Raw genomic sequence first — 17,693 nt, forward strand, 5'->3', positions numbered from 1 at the left:
GACTGGATTTAACTCTCACCATTGATCGGAGCTGATGTCTAATCAGTATCCAGTGAGCGCTGTAATCAGAACAGCTTTATACCCCCAGAGGTAAGGGCGGAGTTGACATACTGTACAGGAAGTGGGGGGGGGGGACAAAATAATGCAAACGTATCATGACCACGGACTTTAAAGTCACCGTTACAAATGATGAGAGGAGAGCGTGGAAGTTTTTTAAAGGGAGATGAATGATGGCGTCTGTTTGTGGTTTTCTCTACTGAATTTTGAATTTGAAAAGTTGAGAATCTCACTCTCTCAAATCATTTCTATGACCAAGGTGCAGAGAAGATGGTTTACGTGATGTGAACACGGTACGTAGAGTGTAGAGAAACAATGAGGTCATTCTTCATTCAGCTGGTGTCGGGTCACCTTAGGGTAACGGTTATAAGTGTTGGAACTTCTCCATGATTTGGGCCTCAATAAAACAATGCACACTTCCACTATAGTGACGCAACCAGGCAGATTCATTAGGCGCCGCGCCAAGCATTCAGAACATGACTGAACCAGATGACCCCGCCATAAGAAACAAGTGACCACTCCTATGGTGGACCAGCCCCATATTTCCTTTTTAATCAGACTGAAATGTCTCGACGACTAATACATGAATTTTGTACAGACTTTTTTTTCCCCTATAGGATGGATGAACGCTGGATGAACACTGTTCATCTAGCTCCACCAGTAGTTTTCAATCTGCTATATACTGTAGCTCTCAAATGACGATGCTGAGCTCTTGACGGTTCATCTAGTGTCACAAGCAGCCGGACATTTTTGGTCTGGAGGGGAAATGTCTTGGACAAAAAGCTGGAAGGATTGACTTGCACTGCAGCAGCGTCTAGTGGAATATATCTAAATCTACTTGATGTTTTGGCACAGATTTTAATCCAGACATTTATGGTTCTCAGAGGATGAATCCTAATCACTTTGGTTACTATGTCTGTCTTCAGTCAACAAGAGGTCAGTGGTTTCACTTTTTCATTTATTCAGTATGTAAATACTGTATCCTGACCACAATACTTCAGCTTTTTAAATATTTCAGGACTGGCCTAGAAACGAAGAATGTTACTTACACCCTCTCAGATAGAGGACAGGCGCTGCATTCAAAGCCATGACATTGCAGGGGAATGGGTATCAGGTCTGCCAAGCCAGACCAGCAGGAGCCCATAGAGGAGGTTATTTAAAACTACCAAAAATAACAGACAGGATGTACCGGAGGAGTGCATAAAAGCTGATTGTCAGCGAGTGGAGACACATGCCAGTGGGACTGAGCACTGAGCAATGGCCTCATTTCATTTCTGACACCACCCACTTTTTACTCACATACCCTCTATTTCTCCCTCCTTTCTTTCCCAGTCTTCCCAAGCTGTGAGGGATCATCACCAGAACATAAACCAAACAAAGTGCTCAGTAAAAGGTAGGAAGCTTCGGGTGAACAGCGTGCATGGTGGACTTTGCCATGTGACTCAGCAGCAGGCACAGCTCGTTGTGTGTGTGTGTGTGTGTGTGTGTGTGTGTGTTAGTGAATGAGAGAAAAAGACAGGATCTGCATTGCAAATCATCCGGCACCAGAGCTGCCAAGTGGCGTCCACAGAAAAATCCCAAAACAGGAGCAAAACCCAGCACTGCCACTTCCAGCTGAGCCAAAAATAATGACACCACAACAGCATTTATAGCCACATGATGAAATTTACAAGCGTTAAAATGATCATAAAATAACACATTTTTTTTCATAGGAACTAATGCAGACTTTTTGGGGTATTTTATATTTTTTTAATTTTAAAAAGCAGAATGTCATTCAAAACAAAACAAACAGAACCTACATGACAGCGATAGATATGAGCAGACATATACATTACACGGGAAGACAGAAAATCTCCGAGCTTGGACAGATCGGGGAGTATACAGCTGATGCTGAGTGAGACGGGGCATGGAAGAGGATGGAGGCTCCTTGGTTTTAAAAAGCCAGACTGCTTGGGGGAAGACGCTATCGCACAGTCAGGCACACCTGCTCCTGATGCTGCGGAGTCTTATTGGGGGGGGGGGGACTTTCCGTGGGAGGAGTGGGAAGGGTGTGCCACAATGCTGGTGGCCTTGCGGATGGATGGGGGGGTGGAAGTGGCTTCTATACAGGGGAGAGAGGTACCAAACTGTAAATTAAATTGAGACCATTTTATGTTGAGGTCAAAGTGAGAGTGAGCTTACCTGAAATGTTGATAATAATCCTCTGTGCACAACTATGGCAAGTAAAAGCTGAGTCAGAAAGTCTGTCCGCAGCTAATTCAACCATTCACCTCCGTTTTCTCCTCCTAATAAGTCGGGCTGATCTGATTGTGTGTTTTTGTCCCATAAATCCTTTCTAGTGATGTTGTTGTGTTCCCAGATCTTGACAATGTAGTTTGTGAGTACATATTATTACAGATTGAAACTACAAAGATAAGTTGTATTAAAGGAGCGTTATCCTGACAGCATGCGGGAAAAGTACAACATTACGATAAAGGAAGAGGGACAGGGCAGTAAGACTCCTCCTAATGATGTACTTCCTCAAGACCTTTTGACCATGACCTTATCCACGTCACTCACCACTCCGAGCATTTTCCTACAATCAGAAGTTACACCTTGCACTTGCAGTGTTCGTACTCCAATAGGAAACGACCGGGTCGTTATATGGCAGGTTAATGCATGACGAGCCTGCAGCACTAACGTGAAGCAGACTATCATAAAGAGCTTGACTTCAAAAGGTTCAGATGACCATATCTGGCAGGGTGGATAATGGAGAAGAGAATGAGGAACGAGCCCCAAAAGCCCACAGAGAGATCACAGAAGCGTGTGATGTGGGCCTCTTTCTCCTCTCTCTCTCTCTCTCTCTCTCTCTCTCTCTCTCTCTCTCTCTCTCTGTGGGCATACGTATGTATGTGCCTCTGCAATGCACCATCGACACCAATCCCAAATCCACCTGCTGGTCATAAAGCCGAGTGAGAAGATTAGGCTGTAGGTGGGACGGTGGACGTGAGCATGTGCAAATGCAGATTACAATTAGACATCCGACAGGAGTCTTAGAAATGAACAAAATGCTTTTTTTCCTTTCACTACTGCACTGATTATCTGGGGCAACAAAATACAGGTCATAGTCACAATATGATGGAGAGCCTGGATACACTGGTTTGGCTGTAGAAGGACACGACAATTAAAAATCATCATGGGGTTATCACCATATAAAAAGAGCTCTGATTCTATCCACAGATGCATGTGGACAACAGGATACTGTAGGTCCAAGAAGAATTCATCTGTTATATTTACTAAAGGTCCGACACTTAAAGTATTGGAGAGTTCTGCTGTAGATCACTTCATATGTCTTGGCTGTAATGATGATCACATGATGAGGTAAAAGGGAATGCTGCTTGACTTCCAGATGAAATGCACAGTCACATGCTGTGTATAACCTCTGATGTCATCATCTCCACTTGTGATGTCACTTCTCTCTGCTCCTAATGATGGTTTTTGTGTGATATAGCAAAATGCCGCTGACCTTTTCTGACTTTATCTCACAGCACTGCTATTGCAGTAGCTTTTCTCGGGGTTTAGCATCACACAAGCAAACAGCTGGAGGACTTACAACAATCAAACAATCAAACATTAAAAAATGTTGTATTTCACTCAAACAGAGACCGGAAGTAGCAGGTTAGCTCGACACACACCGACCAAGAGACACACTGCCCATATGTTTAGCAGGGCAGACACAGAGAGAGAGCTGCACTGTGAGCTAGCACCTTAGCATTAGCCTACTGTTATTTGCTGACATCAAACGAATAAGAGGAGAGAACAGGTTTACCTATTTCCTGTTTCTACAACTCACTCTCACGGTGTCGACACCCACTTTCACACCGGGGGATTCGGGGACCTTGCAGAATTTGCGGACCGATGTCTTTAAGGCCATTTATGTTCTTTTAAACTGTATGTGCTCACTTTGCAGAACTGTCTGTAGCATCGTTTCCTATAGTGGTAAAGTGAACTACACAACAACCTAACGCTGTTGGGGCAGATTTCTTTGCATAAACAAAGTAATATAATTTGTAGGACGGGCAGCGATGGTGTACACCACACCTTCAGATTATATTTAATGAGAGACATTGTAGAGAGAGACTACACCTCATACACACATCCCCCCCCCCCACACACACACACACACACACATATCCCCACACACACACATCACCCCACAGTGCCACACACTGTCAGCTCATTGAAGAGAGGAGGAGGACAGATGAGGCTGTAGTCAGTGGTAGTCACTGAAGTTACTGGACTGAAGCTTCACTACAGCAACTGCAGTATGACTTGGAATGACTTTTGGCTTTTTATTTCTCCATCCTCCCTTTCTCCTTCTTTACCTCCTCCCTCCTCTTTTTTTCCATCACTCTCTCACCATTCTTGCCCTCTCTTCTTCTCACACTCTTTCTGTCTTTCATTTTAACTCATGGAAACTGCATGGGAGCAGCATGATGCCATATTCAAATATTAGCCAAGTCTCAAATATCAACCAAATAATAGCCATGACCACAACAACATACAACATACAACGGCCAGTCTCTGATAAAGGCTGCATGGTAAAGAAAAAACACTAAACGGTTTGGGCTTGGACTTTTGTTTAATCAAAGTCACTTCCTGCAGATGTTTCAAATTAACAAATGCCCTTTGCATTGAAGAGCTTTTAATGTGAAATATTGCCAAGTGTTGAGTTTTATTAACAGTAGCTCAGCTGATTTAAAAAAAAGTATATTAATTGTAGATTAAATACTGAAATAGTTTTACATTAGGGAAAGGAAGAACCATCTTTTACAATTAATTAGACCTGCAGGAAAGCTTGATCAGCTTTTATTCTGAAATATTTTTTGCAGTGTTGAGTTTCACTGGTGGTACCTTAACATCCATTAAATAACTGCAAAACAGAACATACTGCTTGAGTTAAAATGGTATTTTGTTGACAAGGAAACAGCGTAAATGACTTGCACTGCTATGAAAATGCACATTTCCATCCATTCCCATTCATTTACCAAACAACAGGTCAACATGGAGGACGTTTGAGTTTATGAGAATTATACCTACATATAACTAAAAATAATTTCTACATTTCTAAACAAAAAAAAATATTAAAAAGTTTTATAATAAATAAATACTTTGATAACATGCTCAAAAATGTTTAGAAAATGATATGGTAATTTAAAAAAAAGGGCTGTCCCTGTCTCTTTATTTGAGGTAAAGAATTTATGATATCTTCATGTCTGCTGTTCTGACTGGTTTGAATTTGAATCTGTACATGGAATTGAATATTCTATATTTGCGTTATAATCATCCATGTGTTTTTAATGCACTGTTGTATTTATGCACACATGAAACAAAAGCAATCAGCTGAGCTGTAGGCACAATAATCAAGAATATGTGACGTAGTCCAATAAAATCCTGATTTAAATCAAGTCAACCCAGATACCTTTATTCTTTTTACATTTGCCTGGATCTTAAACAGCATATTATATATAAATCATAGAACAAAAAGTGCACAAACACAACATTAACTAACCCGAGAAAAACCTAGTTCCATGTTCAGTCTTAACACACTAAAGCTGATGTTCAGGATTAGTGGAAGCACAACATGAAGCAAATCTCCCTCCAGTCTTACAAAGAATTAACACCAGAAAGAGTCACTACTCTGACCCACATTAAGGTTCCTAGTTTGAAACTCCTTAATAAAAAACATGGCACACAGTGTCATCTGGGAGTGTTAATCTGGTTAATTGGTTCATTCACTGGAGAGATGCTGAAGCTCACAGGGACAGAGGAGGAGGAAGAGCAGGGGAGGAAAAGAGAATTGATGGGAGATGGGTGGGAGGGAAAAAAGAGAAAGGAAAGGAAAGGAAATGAAAGGAAATGAAAGGAAAAGAAAGGAAAGGAAATGAAATGAAAGGAAAGGAAGGGAAGGGAAAGGAAAGGAAAGGAAAGGAAGATTTGGCAACTTCAGCCACCGATATATTGAAAGCACAGACAGCAATCCAGTCTCCACAACCAATAAATCACAGCACAAGAACACACACACACACACACACACACACACACACACACACACACTCAGGAGAGAGTGAATTGATAAATAATTCACAGACGCCCATTGATCTTTGTGTCTCTCCCTCTCACCACACAGCAGTAATCTGATCCAGGTTTAAAGTGCAGAGTTAGCTCTCAAGGTAGCTGCACACATTCCCATGATGCATTTGAACAACACAAAGGACGACATGTCCTGTTTTCCTCCTAACAGTACCTACAAATAGCTGAAGTAAACATGTGTTCATGACATTAAAATTGTTGTTGGGTGATTAAAGGGACTCTTGGCCTGTATGAATGACAGAGTGTCCTTCCCTAAAAAATGACCCTATAGGTCGATTGTGTAGCAGCTTATTATGACCCACAGTCACGCAGCTGTAGTAATTATGACAGTAGCGGGGGGGGGGGGGGGGGGGGGGATGTCACGAGATCTGAGTCCACGCCAAAATTCTGAAAATGCGATGGTACCTGTTTTTCAATGGTACCAAAGACCTTGTAGGTTCGGAGGGAGGAACACTGGGACCGGCAAGGGCAGATTCATCAGGGGCAAGTTACAGACGACCAAAAGCCAGTATGAAAACGGCGCCACAGAGCATTTGAAAGGAAATGGAAATGCAGTTGTTATACTGGACTGCCATGATGAAGAGGGAGTTTAGCCCAAATGCAAAGTTCTTGATTGACCAGTTGCACTAAATTGTAACCCTCAACCGTGGTCATGAGTGAAAGAGTCACATCATGGATATGTACGTGGTATGTTCTTGTTCTTTTCCTCTGTGCTCTCTCTTGCTCACTCTCTCTCTCTCTCTCCAACCCAAGGCAGATGGCCCCGCCCACCCTGAGTCCTGTTCTCCTCGAGGTTTCTGCTTATTAAAAGGAAGTCTTTCCTTGTCGCTGTCGCCTAGTGCTGCTCTTGGTGTGAATTGTTGGGTCTCTGTAAATAATGTCATAAAGAGAAGGTCTAGACCTGCTCTATTTGGAAAGTGCCTTGAGACATTATGTTGTGAATCGGCGCTGTACAAAGAAAATTGACTTGACTTGATGAAAACAATATTAGTTTCCATCACAGGGTGTCTGGGCTCACCCTTTAGGACAAGGTAAGGAGTTTGGAAATCCTGACGAAGTTCAGAGACCAACAGCTGCTCCTTCACTCCTTCATATTGAAATAAACCAGGTGAGGCAATCCGCCATTTGATCTTCCACAGGATCCACCAGGACGCCCCCAGGACGCCCCCAGGACGTCTCCCTGCTGAGGTATTCTGGGCATGTCCGACAGAAAGAAGACCCTGATCAAGTTGGATGGATTACATGTCCTGTCTGGCACGGGGACGTCACCTGAGGATCCCACGGAAAGAGTTATGACTGGGGAGACGGACGTCACTTAGTCTGTGGCCACCCAGATCTGGATGGATGACCTGTTACCTGCCCTTTTAGGGCAATTTCCACATGTTTTGAATCATATTCTATAAGCTTTTAATTCAACACGTTCTACAGTCAGTCAGTCAGTCAGTCAGTCAGTCAGTCAGTCAGTCAGTCAGTCAGCCAGTTGTTTCAGAGTCATACAGTTCAGTTAAATATATAACAATACAACAATGTGTTGATATAAAAAAATGTACTTTTGAATACTTCAGTATTTTCACAATCTAGTGCTCCAGGACCTTTACTCAAGTAAAGATCTGACTGAACAACTTTCCCTTGTACTGGACCAGGAGGATCTATACTGAGACTCAAGTCATGAAGTAGTGTACAGTTCCCACCTCTGCCTGTATGTATGAAGATGTTTAAGATTTCCAGGCTATTTCTTGAGAAAAATGACAAAAGTCACACTCGCATGAGGGGATAAATATATTCACTGCCACTAGATCTCAACCGAACTGAACAACTGGGAATTTGTGTAAATTTTGAACCTTTAAAGCGGAGTGATACATGTGGTTAAAAGTCCCAGTGCACTCATGGAATGACTCTCGTCCAATCAGATTACTTGGTCAGAACTAAACTGAGTTTGCCATTTTCTTGTGCTGTCTGGATGTATAGAAAGAATTATTATACCCAGTATAGTGAACTCATAGTATCCCACAATGCATCATGAAAAGTAGTGTACAACCGATGGTCACTAACCACGCAATATATACCATCATGCATTGCGCTGGCACTGATTGACAGTGGTGAAAATGACCTGAGCAGTGTACAGATGAGCTCACTATATAGTCCTCTACGTAGAACTCCCTGGATGGTGAGGAGGGAGGAGTGAATGAGTGAGTGATTTCGGACACAACCAGTATCCAACAGCAACACACCAAAGGGAATATCCTCTGGGAGAGTGCTGTTCAACCCTCCAGTACAGCTCCACACAACAGCACTGAAGCTGTTCTGGAGGCTCGTAGTGGACCAGCACCTTATTCATGTTGGGTTTCCCTTGAATCACACATGATTATGTGATATATCAGGCAGATTAAGAGCTTTACACAGGGATTCAGATGGAAAAATGCTCTGACTTACAAAAACAGAAGGTAGAATGACTCCACCGTAACACAACACATCCACCTGCTGCCAATTATGCAGCAGACAGTTTCAACAAACAGGAAACGAATGCAGAGACAAAACTGCAACAAATCACATCACAAACACACACACACTCCAGATAATAATAACTCAAGCTGTCAGCGCAGCTGCTGCACTCACACACCATGACTTTGCATTTATGTGTGTATCAGTTGCAATCCCTTGGAAGTTTAACATTTCATCCTCTGAAGAATCACATGAACAGTTTTCTTGTCAGCTTGCCTGCACTCATTAAATCCACATAGTCTGCTACAGCTGCGTTAACACAGGCCGTCACTAGGGATGTCACAAGAACAAACACTTTGGTACCAAGTCAATTCCAAAATTCTTAAAATGTGATCGTACATGTTTTTCTACAGTATAGATTTAGACTGGTAATGATGAGGGCAGTATAATAACCCTACAAGCCTGTCATCAAACTGGTAGAGAAGAAGAAGGAGGCGGGCACAGTAAACAATAGCAACAACATGTGGAGTGGCAGCAGCGAGTGCGGGTCACCCAGAACTTTACATAGATATTTTGCATTTGACACAGATCGTAGGGACAAGTTACAGACGACCAAAAGCCAGTCTGTAAACGGTGTCAGATTAGCATTTCAAATGAAAGCAGGAAACACCTCAAACTGACATAAAGCAGCTCAGAGACGGACATCAGATCTGCACACAGAGCTTCAGTTGTTCACTTTATATCAACATGTCATCAAGATGACACGACCTCTGTCGCTGCAGCGTTTCACAAGCGTTCGCAAAGGCTAACGCTAGCAGGCTACTTTCGTTACTGTTCAGTCTATCAGAATATAACGCTGAATTTTAAATGAATATATTCACACCACTGTTCTGCACACGTCTGTGTGTTTGAACACTGTGGTGCAGCAGCCAGCCGGTCAGCTGCATCCTGTTTTCTTTGCTGTGATATTGAATGAGGTATCGTGAATCATGGTATTGGTATCAATGACCAAATACTCTCAAAGTACTGCGTCGCACCGCTCCCGGTAAAATGCATGGCCGACGGCTGCCGTCGCACCTAAATGTCACACACTCAGCATGCTCGACCGAGAACTCATTTAAAAGGAAGCTCCATGCTGCATGCCGGAGCTGTGAGGTACGACGAGAGGATTGAATAAAATATGACTCAATGGACGAGCAACATGTTTTGAGGAAAACAATTTGCACTAGGATAACTTCAGGGTTCTCGTTTCTTTTTGAATGATATTTCACACTCGGTTGCAGTTTTAATCATTCTTCTTCTTTTTTTTTGCTTCAGATTGAGTTCAGATAGCGGGTTCCAGTCTTTAAACTAAAGCACGTCTCAGTACACAAATATCTTTGTATACAAAACCAAGAATCTGATACTAAACGTCTCCCTTGACAGTGAATAAACATATTGTTAATGTTAGTATAACGTCTGAGTTGGTATCCCACAATGGTCAGTGTTGTGCATGAATGCTCTAATTGAAATTTTAGCCAAGTTCATGCAGGTTAAATTTTTTTTTTTATGTTCTGCATAGTAAATAAATAAAGAAAACAGGATCTGTTTTGAGCTGTCCTGCTACAGAAGAGATGAATGTGAACTATTTCATATTAATATATTGTATATATTGTATGGGCAGGGTTACATGAATAGAATATTACATCAGCTTCAGTCCACAAATATCAGCTTTGAGCATCTGAAAACTGATGTGACCAAACTATTCAGTCACGCAGGATAAACAACATGCCAGTCCTGCCTTCATCAAAGGCCCATGTAAAACAACAGGCTGCAGGGAAATGTCACAAGCCACCACCACGTAGCAGACTTAATTACTACTGTGTGTGTGTGTGTGTGTGTGTGTGTGTGTGTGTTTGCTCCAATGCAGGGGCTTAGCACCACTGAGGTCAGCCAGTATTTATCCCAGTAAGAAGAGCTGTGGTGTCAGCCTGACTCCAGTCTGGATCTGCCCACCAGTCGTGTCCACTGTTATTTCACTCAGCTGTGCTGGGCCACTACTGCAGCAGCTGGAGCACGACTACCATCGGCAGAGGAATAAAATTAAAAGAAATACTCAGTTTACACTTTCCCTTTCCAACATTTTAGACATTTCACAATGTGAAAAGTAGCCTGTAGCTAGTAGCCATGTAGCTGCTTCAGCTGCAGGGTCCTGGTTCATGCTGGTTTACAGTCACACTGTCACGGCTGCTGTGAAGGAGCTATACTTTAGCTTTACATTAGCTTTATAATAGCTGCTCTAAATACCAATCAGTTGTCCCTTTTTTACTGGGAGAGAATCCTCTGCTGCACAGGAAGAGATAACAGCTTCCTGAGACGCTTTGGAGAAGACACTTTGTGCATGGACTGAGGAATAACCCTTGAACATGCAAACTGAACTTTGTATGAATCCGTGCAGCCCCTAGTGGCCGACTGGCACCAGATTTTGTACAGCACCTCAGAGTCATGTGTCAAACTACCGGGCGATATCAAATGATTAATCGGCTATCGGCTTTTTATCTGCTCCAAATTATTGTTATTATATCAGCCTTTAAAAGACCACTATCGGTCGACCTCTGCTTTCAACTCATGCTAACTTTGCCTATCACTTTAGTTTCACATAATAAAAAAATGTTATGGCCATGGATAATTAAAATAATCTTTAGCATAACCTATTGTTAATAATGTTTCATTCTTATGGGAACACATACATAGATGTGGTGTTCAGTACAGCAAACAAATAAACCGCCAAACAAATTACATGACCCAGATGGAGCACAGTGATTGGTCAGCATCTGCCTATCTTTGATACTCTCATGTATTATCTCCAGTAATGAACACATTCATGCAGACGCCCCAGTATTTTCACTTTCTCTTTTTACTCGGTTGTGTCGAGCACGGGCTGCACCTGTCTAAAGACCTACATCATCATTCTTAACAGAGAACACACAGGAAGGCACACACACACACACACACACACACACACACCCCGGAGCCACGTGGCCTTCAGCGCAACACTCCTGCACACCGCCGCAGCGACTTGTGTCGAAGCCGCAGGGACCAGCAGCAGTGTCCGTGTGGTGTAAGTGTTTTCATGGTGTTTGTTGACAGCTGAGAAATACAGTAACACCGACCCACACTTATTCATTTTCCAAAAATCAATCACATGTCTGTGTCAGCACAGAGTGGAGTTAGTACATGGTTAGCCTAGCTTAGCATAGAGAATGGAAGCCTGTGGAAACAGCTAGTCTGGCTTTATACGAAGCTGAAAAATAAAGCTCAGAACATAAAATGTCTCATTTGTTTTATGTGCACACAAACAGAAACATACAGTTTGCAGGGAGTTATATGCTGTTCATGCGTGTGCCCAGGACCTCTGTGGAAGGTCTCCAACTATAGCACAGGGCCGCGGGTTCAGGCTTTGGATTTGGTCTTGGCACGGGCACAATGGTACCAAAACGTGGCAACCTCACTGTGTCAACAAAACTGCTGAAATCTCCCCACAGCCATTGTGCACGGCTGCTCCCCGACAAATAGTTGGATGCAACATGTTGATTGGTGAGTTTTAGAGGTGTTGGTGGCGGTATATTTTAACGTTAGCTCTTTTCACCTTGCTTCCGGTCTTTAATGCTACGCTACGCTAACCATGCCTGAGTCCAGCTCTGTACTTCACAGACAGACATGATATTGATATGGATCTTCTCATCTCACTCTTGGGAATTTACCAAATTGTTGAACAATTTCTTGAAATGACAGTGTCGCTCTGAGGGTTGGGTCGGGCTCCCCCGTCCATCTGCTGGTCCACTTGTACCATGTTCGCCCGCATTGCTCCATCTTCCTCGCCCTGGCCCCTGGAACCAGATCTCTCCGCCTGCTCCGCCCCATCGTCTTTTCTGTCTCAACCCCCCTGACATCTTCACCTTTTTGAAGTTTACAATAAATCTGTGTTTGAACTTTTTACTGTCACGTCTCTGAGTTCTGCTTTTGAGTCCAAACTGCAGGTCACAAGCTCAAGATGGACTCACCAGCTGCTGTGCAGTGTGATGAAATACTCACAAGAACCAGGTGTCAGTTCCGCTGGCCAAGATAAAATCACTGTTTTATAATTGGACAGGCGCTTTGAGAAGGTGGCAGAGTCTCGGACCGGTGTTTTACTGCTGATGATACTGATGATGCTGAGGATGAGCCAGGGTGGAGAGTGTTGAGGCGACATTCCTCACCTGGCTTTGTAGCACACTGTCAGTTTTACAAAGGAACAGGAATCCACAGATAGATTAAATGTAAGTTATATTGATCCCAGCTGTCTGCCTGTAAAGAACCAGTCGTCAGGATATCACCAAGTAGGTTTGTTGATCACACGTGTCCTTAAGTGACCCGTGGCAGTAATCTGAGCTTGATTTAACAGGCTATTCTCTCATTATCCATCCACTACTAGTCACTGATAATTATTCCTTGGGGGGGGGGAGGGGCTCAGTGCTGCTAATGTGTCTCAGCACGAGGCCTCTCAATAACCCATTCTAATGTCACTCTGAACTTTCTGCTGTTCCACATACAGCGATCGACAAATGATGAAGTGTAATTATATTTTTCTACAATTGAAGGAATGCAGACTGGCCTGCAGGTTGATTATATTGCTCAACTTTGTCTCAGGGTGTGTTCATCATGCCAAGCCTGTTCTGAGAAGTTTATTTAAACACCAAACCTGTGGCCAGGTTTGCACTGTCAAACACAGGTGGCACTAAAGAAGACACCTGTGGATACAGATCTCAGTTTTCTCTCTTTTTCAAGCAGAACATGTTCTGGACTGAGGGCTGGTATTTTATTTTATAAGAACCCCATTGGGTCACACAGGATTCTGGTGGGATGCCATGACAGGTTACACTGAGTTAGGTTCAGGGTGGCTCAGGACAAGCACACTGTAGTCTCAAGAAATCTTTGGTGCGATTAAGAAAAAAAAAAGGATTTAGATAATCTAAACTTTGCCTAGGTGATGAAATGGTAGGGTTGTATATGCGCTTTAATTCTTGAGAAGAGGCCGTCTCACTCTGTTTGTATGAACTAAAGAAACAGTTGACTTGTGGTTGTACATGGTGTTGTACAGTGGAGCGTCTTCCCTCACAAACTATCTTTGACAAGTGTTACCAGTGGTGTGAAGAGCACACACAAACCGACAACAGCCAAGTTTCATTTAGGCTTGACATGAAGTTAGTGACTGAGTTAACATGAATTAGTGACAGCTGATACGACGCACCACTTTTAACTAAGATGAGAAGCTGCAGCTGACGTTTTCTACACTGCTTTGCTAACGATTATTAGCACTGGAGCTAAGTGAACCTATGTATCTTTCCTACCTCAGTGTACAAAACACACACACACACACACACACACATACACCTGACACACCTGACCAAGAGGGACTCGTACATGTGGAGACCAGCCGTCATCACACACAGGTAGAGATCTGAAATGAATTTTTCTGCTCTTGTCCACTCACATATCTAGTCAACACTCCTCAAAAGGTTAAAAGGTCAAACTGCAAAAAAGGCATCACAGAGAAGTGAGACTAAGTTAAGACAAACTGTGTCTCTTGTTTGTCTACTCCCCTGAGTTGACAGCGGTCTGCTAATTAATTTCTCCTGTCTCTTGACTCCCAGACGAACTGCAGCAGTCTCATTAGCAGCTCCAGCCGCTCTGCAAAGCGTCGCTGGGTCTCATTAAAACCAGAAGCCATCCATGCTTTCTGTATTGAAGAGTTGAATTTATGATTGGGTCAGTCTCTGTCATCAGTTATATTGACTCTGTGGGATTTTCTTTGCCTTAAAAACTGTCCTTAAAATACAATGTAATGCTGCACTTGCTACATTCACACGATGCTGGCAGAAGGTACGAACCTCTCACTGCTCGACCTGCGGGACACATAAAATGTCATACTCAGATAAAAACACCAAATTAGCAACTTTTATTGTTACGTCTACGTAGTGGTTCATTAACGAGTGAAACTATCTGAAGTGAAATTATCTGAATCAACTCAATTAGAGTTGAATTAAATTTCAATTTAATTTTTTATGTAACTGCTAACAATTGTTCCACCGGTTTGTTGACACTCTTTCCACAAAGTGAGAGAAATACTGCAACTGTTCTGTTCTATATACATATAACTATAACATGTTCAACATAACACACACACACACGTATATATACACTCCTTTTTACTTAGCTAAATACACTGAATTACAGTTAACCTGATGTAGGACAGACTGCTAACACAGAGGTTGATGTGAGGTGTTTACTGAGGATGAAGAAGCACTAAAGGAGAAGCATTAGCTAATAAAGTGCTTTTGCTGCCATTTTGATTTTAACTCAGGGGTTGAAATATCCGGGCTGACTTTCCTCCTTCAAATTCTGACTTATCTTATACGAACTCATAGTTTGTGACTTTGAGACATTTGTGGATGGCAGCCTGTGGTCACGAGTTCTGATGGAGTTCCCTGAGGTGCTGTAACAGGGCCCTGAGGGCTCCTTAGCAAAATGTCAACTCATGTACGATTAGTGTTAAGTTACTTAAATCAAGAATGACAACAGATTATAGCGATCCCTTAACCATAACACAATAACTGACACCATGAGTTTCACCCTAATCTAGAATTTTTGATTCTTTGACATTAGTCTCTATGTCATTTTATTTACAACCACACCCCACTCTCTGATTGTCTTTGATACTAAGAAGCTGCAGAACTTAGGTTTTCTATTAGTTCTATCACTGAGAACATACATTTATTTACATGTAAAACAAACAGTGCATCGTTGCTCCAGGACTTGACAGAACACAGGCTCTTGTTACATTTGTTCAGTCTTCCTCGGGGGACAAAGCCAGTTGTGACAGCAGCCTGCCAGGAGTAAGGCCTGCTGTAGACAACAGACATGCCTCTTTAAACCAGGAGTGACTGCATAGCGACATGATGAAAAGAACAACCAAATCCACTGTGGGTGTTTCTACATCCTCTCTAATTAGCCCACATGACATCCATTTTTACTGGGACAAATCTGAAACTGTCTTAGCAGCAGACAACCTCAGGCTTCATTGTATGGTCACAAATTTGCACCCAGATGCTGCTGCCTTCACTGGTAGATAAAGGATGACAAGATAGCCTATTTAGCGGTTCTCTTTACAATTTAAATGTATTGTATATAGCTTTCACACATATTATATTATATTATAATATATTATAGAGGGGGATATTATAGTGACACCAAAGCAGGTGAGGAAATGTGTAAATCAGGACAAAGCAACCATAGACTCACTAATCAAAACAGCTACACAGGAAGCCCTGAAGGGATTTTTTAATTTCATAATATTACTGGGATCGTTCCTTATGATATTAACAGGAATTTCCGCAACTGCAGAGGAAAGGCAGTTTACTGTATAAAAGAAATGCTCTCACCAGTGCTGCTCATGGTACCAGTCAGATGTCTTCTCCAGTCAGATGATGCACAGTAAATAAGCCACTATCCACATTGACAGTAACATGGATGATGGCAGCAGCCGCAGAGCGCACAGACTCTCAGTGCCAGCCAGCAGAATGAATGGGGTGTTTTCACAGGAGCAGACCTACTGCAGAGATCCTGGCTGTCCCCTGGCTGCTGAGGCCGCACAGATCTTCTGACAACAGCCGCACCGTGAAGACAATGTCCCGCATACACTGCGGGGCTGCGCTGCCTCTCCACACGGCAGACAGTGCAGGTTGGGTGTGGGCGCACGGTGAAGAGACGCGACTAGAGTCATGCTAGATAGAAGAATTAACGGAGTTCCGATACGACATTTCAAAATAAAGGTCTGTCTAAATCTCGTTCTGTCGGAATAGGGAGCAGAGAAATCCAGGATGGTGTTATAGGCAGCTGTATAGAAAATTCTGGAACGTAATAAGAATTAACTGGCTTTTTCAAATCCATATAAGATAGTCTGAAGTAAATATAAAATAATTGAATAAAATGAAAATAATTGACATAAGACACATTATACATCAGCCTCCAAAACTATCCAGTACTCCTGTGTCAGTTAGTTTGTGCTTATTTTTTACAACACATTTCAATATGGAATATGTAAGAATATAAACTAAAATAGGAATTAGTGGTTAAAAAAGTTATCCAGTTAATTAGTGATTAAAATCACCAATTAAACTTAAAAAGGAATGGAAAACAACATCTATATTTTCATGACAGCTCCACACAGAAACACTTCAGCTGGCTGCTTTGAACCCAGAGCTTCTTGCTGAGAGGTGACACTGCAAATCACCCACCACCACCATGGAATGTAAAGCCTGCCACTGTTCATTTTGTACTGTAATTGAGGAAACTCTCTAGCAAATTTGCAAATAATCAAATTTGCCAAAACTTAACTGACAGGCATTTAACCTGTGAGTTTTGGGTAAGGTAATAACTTCCACAAAACTTAATGAATCAGTTGTAGACAATTTATATAATGATTTGCTATGCTGTTGGATGAATCAAAATGTGATCATTATTGGGGAAAAAAATCAAGAAATCAGAAGCATGTTGTTAAATAAAAACAATTATAGCATATTTAAATAAACAAAAATAGAGAATATTGTTCTGTCCAATGAGACAAATGTGTTTTGAATGCAGTTTTGTGTAATCAGTTCTGGATGTCCAAAATGCTCATATGTCAAACGCTCATAATCAAGGCCTTATGCTTTTATTTTGAAAGAAAAGATTAACAGCTTCCCGTCTTACGCCCGATAACCTCGGGCATCTAGTGTCTGCTTTGCTTCAGCATCCATCACACTGCTATTGAGCACAGTCCTCGAGCCACTGCGCTGGTGCGCAGGGTACATGGGAATTGTAGTCTTCAAGAAAGAAAACAACCACTCTAATGAGCAACGTGCTCCTGGTTTGGGACTACAAGACTGTTGAGTGTCAACAAACTGCAGTGTGAAAGAGAGGGTCAGTAACACAACTGTATTTCAGTTCATGTCTGTTTATGCAATGTGTTAGCCTGATGAATGCTTCTTTAAATTGTCTTAAAC

Source organism: Seriola lalandi, unplaced genomic scaffold (assembly GCF_002814215.2).
Source record: "Seriola lalandi dorsalis isolate HSWRI2012SDOR001 ecotype SW California unplaced genomic scaffold, Sedor1 jcf7180002054694, whole genome shotgun sequence".
NCBI lineage: Eukaryota > Metazoa > Chordata > Actinopteri > Carangiformes > Carangidae > Seriola > Seriola lalandi.